The sequence below is a fragment of the Oncorhynchus nerka genome, unplaced genomic scaffold, assembly GCF_034236695.1.
Source record: "Oncorhynchus nerka isolate Pitt River unplaced genomic scaffold, Oner_Uvic_2.0 unplaced_scaffold_1161, whole genome shotgun sequence".
NCBI lineage: Eukaryota > Metazoa > Chordata > Actinopteri > Salmoniformes > Salmonidae > Oncorhynchus > Oncorhynchus nerka.
The window spans coordinates 132501-137500 of NW_027040163.1; the positions used below are offsets into that span (position 1 = coordinate 132501).

The 5000-nt window shown below is 42.4% G+C and overlaps 13 non-coding genes and 1 pseudogene across 13 annotated transcripts; all 14 read right to left on the reverse strand.

Annotated features, from left to right (window-relative positions):
- Positions 1-212: 212 nt before the first annotated feature.
- Positions 213-331, reverse strand: LOC135569657 (5S ribosomal RNA). The gene has a single exon (XR_010463244.1). It is a non-coding gene; the product is annotated as a 5S ribosomal RNA (ribosomal RNA).
- Positions 332-572: 241 nt separating this feature from the next.
- LOC135569658 (5S ribosomal RNA) lies at positions 573-691 on the reverse strand. The gene has a single exon (XR_010463245.1). It is a non-coding gene; the product is annotated as a 5S ribosomal RNA (ribosomal RNA).
- Positions 692-933: 242 nt separating this feature from the next.
- LOC135569659 (5S ribosomal RNA) lies at positions 934-1052 on the reverse strand. Its single transcript, XR_010463246.1, has one exon. It is a non-coding gene; the product is annotated as a 5S ribosomal RNA (ribosomal RNA).
- A 231-nt stretch (positions 1053-1283) lies between these two features.
- LOC135569660 (5S ribosomal RNA) lies at positions 1284-1402 on the reverse strand. Its single transcript, XR_010463247.1, has one exon. It is a non-coding gene; the product is annotated as a 5S ribosomal RNA (ribosomal RNA).
- Positions 1403-1636: 234 nt separating this feature from the next.
- LOC135569661 (5S ribosomal RNA) lies at positions 1637-1755 on the reverse strand. The gene has a single exon (XR_010463248.1). It is a non-coding gene; the product is annotated as a 5S ribosomal RNA (ribosomal RNA).
- Positions 1756-1986: 231 nt separating this feature from the next.
- Positions 1987-2105, reverse strand: LOC135569580 (5S ribosomal RNA). Its single transcript, XR_010463168.1, has one exon. It is a non-coding gene; the product is annotated as a 5S ribosomal RNA (ribosomal RNA).
- Positions 2106-2336: 231 nt separating this feature from the next.
- Positions 2337-2455, reverse strand: LOC135569470 (5S ribosomal RNA). The gene has a single exon (XR_010463058.1). It is a non-coding gene; the product is annotated as a 5S ribosomal RNA (ribosomal RNA).
- A 241-nt stretch (positions 2456-2696) lies between these two features.
- Positions 2697-2815, reverse strand: LOC135569471 (5S ribosomal RNA). The gene has a single exon (XR_010463059.1). It is a non-coding gene; the product is annotated as a 5S ribosomal RNA (ribosomal RNA).
- A 231-nt stretch (positions 2816-3046) lies between these two features.
- LOC135569698 (5S ribosomal RNA) lies at positions 3047-3164 on the reverse strand (annotated as a pseudogene).
- A 231-nt stretch (positions 3165-3395) lies between these two features.
- LOC135569582 (5S ribosomal RNA) lies at positions 3396-3514 on the reverse strand. The gene has a single exon (XR_010463169.1). It is a non-coding gene; the product is annotated as a 5S ribosomal RNA (ribosomal RNA).
- A 242-nt stretch (positions 3515-3756) lies between these two features.
- LOC135569472 (5S ribosomal RNA) lies at positions 3757-3875 on the reverse strand. Its single transcript, XR_010463060.1, has one exon. It is a non-coding gene; the product is annotated as a 5S ribosomal RNA (ribosomal RNA).
- A 231-nt stretch (positions 3876-4106) lies between these two features.
- On the reverse strand, positions 4107-4225 carry LOC135569583 (5S ribosomal RNA). The gene has a single exon (XR_010463170.1). It is a non-coding gene; the product is annotated as a 5S ribosomal RNA (ribosomal RNA).
- A 231-nt stretch (positions 4226-4456) lies between these two features.
- Positions 4457-4575, reverse strand: LOC135569662 (5S ribosomal RNA). Its single transcript, XR_010463249.1, has one exon. It is a non-coding gene; the product is annotated as a 5S ribosomal RNA (ribosomal RNA).
- A 231-nt stretch (positions 4576-4806) lies between these two features.
- LOC135569663 (5S ribosomal RNA) lies at positions 4807-4925 on the reverse strand. Its single transcript, XR_010463250.1, has one exon. It is a non-coding gene; the product is annotated as a 5S ribosomal RNA (ribosomal RNA).
- Between the last annotated feature and the right edge of the window lie 75 nt (positions 4926-5000).

Here is a 5000-nt window from a genome sequence, read left to right on the forward strand (position 1 = left end):
CACTATATAAAGTCAAAGTGAGTCTGATTAACAGCTGTTGCATTTTCACCATTTAGATAAGAATCTTTGTGTCACTCAAAATTGCATATACTGTAGCCATAATTTGTAGCACAGATTGTTGGATGAAATACAAACTAACCTTGCTTACTTATTTCAAAGCGAGGGCACATATTTCAGCCTTGTGGGAAAAAACGGACAAAGAGTTGACAAAATGCTTACAGCACCTGGTATTCCCAGGCGGTCTCCCATCCAAGTACTAACCAAGCCCGACCCTGCTTAGCTTCCGAGATCAGACGAGATCAGGCGTACTCAGGACAGTGTGGCCGTAAGCGAGAAACTATCTCTTGGTGCACTATATAAAGTCAAAGTGAGTCTGATTAACAGCTGTTGCATTTTCACCATTTAGATAAGAATCTTTGTGTCACTCAAAATGTGGAAAAATTGCATATACTGTAGCCATAATTTGTAGCACAGATTGTTGGATGAAATACAAACTAACCTTGCTTACTTATTTCAAAGCGAGGGCACATATTTCAGCCTTGTGGGAAAAAACGGACAAAGAGTTGACAAAATGCTTACAGCACCTGGTATTCCCAGGCGGTCTCCCATCCAAGTACTAACCAAGCCCGACCCTGCTTAGCTTCCGAGATCAGACGAGATCAGGCGTACTCAGGACAGTGTGGCCGTAAGCGAGAAACTATCTCTTGGTGCACTATATAAAGTCAAAGTGAGTCTGATTAACAGCTGTTGCATTTTCACCATTTAGATAAGAATCTTTGTGTCACTCAAAATGTGGAAAAAATTGCATATACTGTAGCCATAATTTGTAGCACAGATTGTTGGATGAAATACAAACTAACCTTGCTTACTTATTTCAAAGCGAGGGCACATATTTCAGCCTTGTGGGAAAAAACGGACAAAGAGTTGACAAAATGCTTACAGCACCTGGTATTCCCAGGCGGTCTCCCATCCAAGTACTAACCAAGCCCGACCCTGCTTAGCTTCCGAGATCAGACGAGATCAGGCGTACTCAGGACAGTGTGGCCGTAAGCGAGAAACTATCTCTTGGTGCACTATATAAAGTCAAAGTGAGTCTGATTAACAGCTGTTGCATTTTCACCATTTAGATAAGAATCTTTGTGTCACTCAAAATTGCATATACTGTAGCCATAATTTGTAGCACAGATTGTTGGATGAAATACAAACTAACCTTGCTTACTTATTTCAAAGCGAGGGCACATATTTCAGCCTTGTGGGAAAAAACGGACAAAGAGTTGACAAAATGCTTACAGCACCTGGTATTCCCAGGCGGTCTCCCATCCAAGTACTAACCAAGCCCGACCCTGCTTAGCTTCCGAGATCAGACGAGATCAGGCGTACTCAGGACAGTGTGGCCGTAAGCGAGAAACTATCTCTTGGTGCACTATATAAAGTCAAAGTGAGTCTGATTAACAGCTGTTGCATTTTCACCATTTAGATAAGAATCTTTGTGTCACTCAAAATTGAAAAATATACTGTAGCCATAATTTGTAGCACAGATTGTTGGATGAAATACAAACTAACCTTGCTTACTTATTTCAAAGCGAGGGCACATATTTCAGCCTTGTGGGAAAAAACGGACAAAGAGTTGACAAAATGCTTACAGCACCTGGTATTCCCAGGCGGTCTCCCATCCAAGTACTAACCAAGCCCGACCCTGCTTAGCTTCCGAGATCAGACGAGATCAGGCGTACTCAGGACAGTGTGGCCGTAAGCGAGAAACTATCTCTTGGTGCACTATATAAAGTCAAAGTGAGTCTGATTAACAGCTGTTGCATTTTCACCATTTAGATAAGAATCTTTGTGTCACTCAAAATTGCATATACTGTAGCCATAATTTGTAGCACAGATTGTTGGATGAAATACAAACTAACCTTGCTTACTTATTTCAAAGCGAGGGCACATATTTCAGCCTTGTGGGAAAAAACGGACAAAGAGTTGACAAAATGCTTACAGCACCTGGTATTCCCAGGCGGTCTCCCATCCAAGTACTAACCAGGCCCGACCCTGCTTAGCTTCCGAGATCAGACGAGATCAGGCGTACTCAGGACAGTGTGGCCGTAAGCGAGAAACTATCTCTTGGTGCACTATATAAAGTCAAAGTGAGTCTGATTAACAGCTGTTGCATTTTCACCATTTAGATAAGAATCTTTGTGTCACTCAAAATTGCATATACTGTAGCCATAATTTGTAGCACAGATTGTTGGATGAAATACAAACTAACCTTGCTTACTTATTTCAAAGCGAGGGCACATATTTCAGCCTTGTGGGAAAAAACGGACAAAGAGTTGACAAAATGCTTACAGCACCTGGTATTCCCAGGCGGTCTCCCATCCAAGTACTAACCAGGCCCGACCCTGCTTAGCTTCTGAGATCAGACGAGATCAGGCGTACTCAGGACAGTGTGGCCGTAAGCGAGAAACTATCTCTTGGTGCACTATATAAAGTCAAAGTGAGTCTGATTAACAGCTGTTGCATTTTCACCATTTAGATAAGAATCTTTGTGTCACTCAAAATGTGGAAAAATTGCATATACTGTAGCCATAATTTGTAGCACAGATTGTTGGATGAAATACAAACTAACCTTGCTTACTTATTTCAAAGCGAGGGCACATATTTCAGCCTTGTGGGAAAAAACGGACAAAGAGTTGACAAAATGCTTACAGCACCTGGTATTCCCAGGCGGTCTCCCATCCAAGTACTAACCAGGCCCGACCCTGCTTAGCTTCTGAGATCAGACGAGATCAGGCGTACTCAGGACAGTGTGGCCGTAAGCGAGAAACTATCTCTTGGTGCACTATATAAAGTCAAAGTGAGTCTGATTAACAGCTGTTGCATTTTCACCATTTAGATAAGAATCTTTGTGTCACTCAAAATTGCATATACTGTAGCCATAATTTGTAGCACAGATTGTTGGATGAAATACAAACTAACCTTGCTTACTTATTTCAAAGCGAGGGCACATATTTCAGCCTTGTGGGAAAAAACGGACAAAGAGTTGACAAAATGCTTACAGCACCTGGTATTCCCAGGCGGTCTCCCATCCAAGTACTAACCAGGCCCGACCCTGCTTAGCTTCGAGATCAGACGAGATCAGGCGTACTCAGGACAGTGTGGCCGTAAGCGAGAAACTATCTCTTGGTGCACTATATAAAGTCAAAGTGAGTCTGATTAACAGCTGTTGCATTTTCACCATTTAGATAAGAATCTTTGTGTCACTCAAAATTGCATATACTGTAGCCATAATTTGTAGCACAGATTGTTGGATGAAATACAAACTAACCTTGCTTACTTATTTCAAAGCGAGGGCACATATTTCAGCCTTGTGGGAAAAAACGGACAAAGAGTTGACAAAATGCTTACAGCACCTGGTATTCCCAGGCGGTCTCCCATCCAAGTACTAACCAGGCCCGACCCTGCTTAGCTTCCGAGATCAGACGAGATCAGGCGTACTCAGGACAGTGTGGCCGTAAGCGAGAAACTATCTCTTGGTGCACTATATAAAGTCAAAGTGAGTCTGATTAACAGCTGTTGCATTTTCACCATTTAGATAAGAATCTTTGTGTCACTCAAAATGTGGAAAAAATTGCATATACTGTAGCCATAATTTGTAGCACAGATTGTTGGATGAAATACAAACTAACCTTGCTTACTTATTTCAAAGCGAGGGCACATATTTCAGCCTTGTGGGAAAAAACGGACAAAGAGTTGACAAAATGCTTACAGCACCTGGTATTCCCAGGCGGTCTCCCATCCAAGTACTAACCAGGCCCGACCCTGCTTAGCTTCTGAGATCAGACGAGATCAGGCGTACTCAGGACAGTGTGGCCGTAAGCGAGAAACTATCTCTTGGTGCACTATATAAAGTCAAAGTGAGTCTGATTAACAGCTGTTGCATTTTCACCATTTAGATAAGAATCTTTGTGTCACTCAAAATTGCATATACTGTAGCCATAATTTGTAGCACAGATTGTTGGATGAAATACAAACTAACCTTGCTTACTTATTTCAAAGCGAGGGCACATATTTCAGCCTTGTGGGAAAAAACGGACAAAGAGTTGACAAAATGCTTACAGCACCTGGTATTCCCAGGCGGTCTCCCATCCAAGTACTAACCAGGCCCGACCCTGCTTAGCTTCCGAGATCAGACGAGATCAGGCGTACTCAGGACAGTGTGGCCGTAAGCGAGAAACTATCTCTTGGTGCACTATATAAAGTCAAAGTGAGTCTGATTAACAGCTGTTGCATTTTCACCATTTAGATAAGAATCTTTGTGTCACTCAAAATTGCATATACTGTAGCCATAATTTGTAGCACAGATTGTTGGATGAAATACAAACTAACCTTGCTTACTTATTTCAAAGCGAGGGCACATATTTCAGCCTTGTGGGAAAAAACGGACAAAGAGTTGACAAAATGCTTACAGCACCTGGTATTCCCAGGCGGTCTCCCATCCAAGTACTAACCAAGCCCGACCCTGCTTAGCTTCCGAGATCAGACGAGATCAGGCGTACTCAGGACAGTGTGGCCGTAAGCGAGAAACTATCTCTTGGTGCACTATATAAAGTCAAAGTGAGTCTGATTAACAGCTGTTGCATTTTCACCATTTAGATAAGAATCTTTGTGTCACTCAAAATTGCATATACTGTAGCCATAATTTGTAGCACAGATTGTTGGATGAAATACAAACTAACCTTGCTTACTTATTTCAAAGCGAGGGCACATATTTCAGCCTTGTGGGAAAAAACGGACAAAGAGTTGACAAAATGCTTACAGCACCTGGTATTCCCAGGCGGTCTCCCATCCAAGTACTAACCAAGCCCGACCCTGCTTAGCTTCCGAGATCAGACGAGATCAGGCGTACTCAGGACAGTGTGGCCGTAAGCGAGAAACTATCTCTTGGTGCACTATATAAAGTCAAAGTGAGTCTGATTAACAGCTGTTGCATTTTCACCATTTAG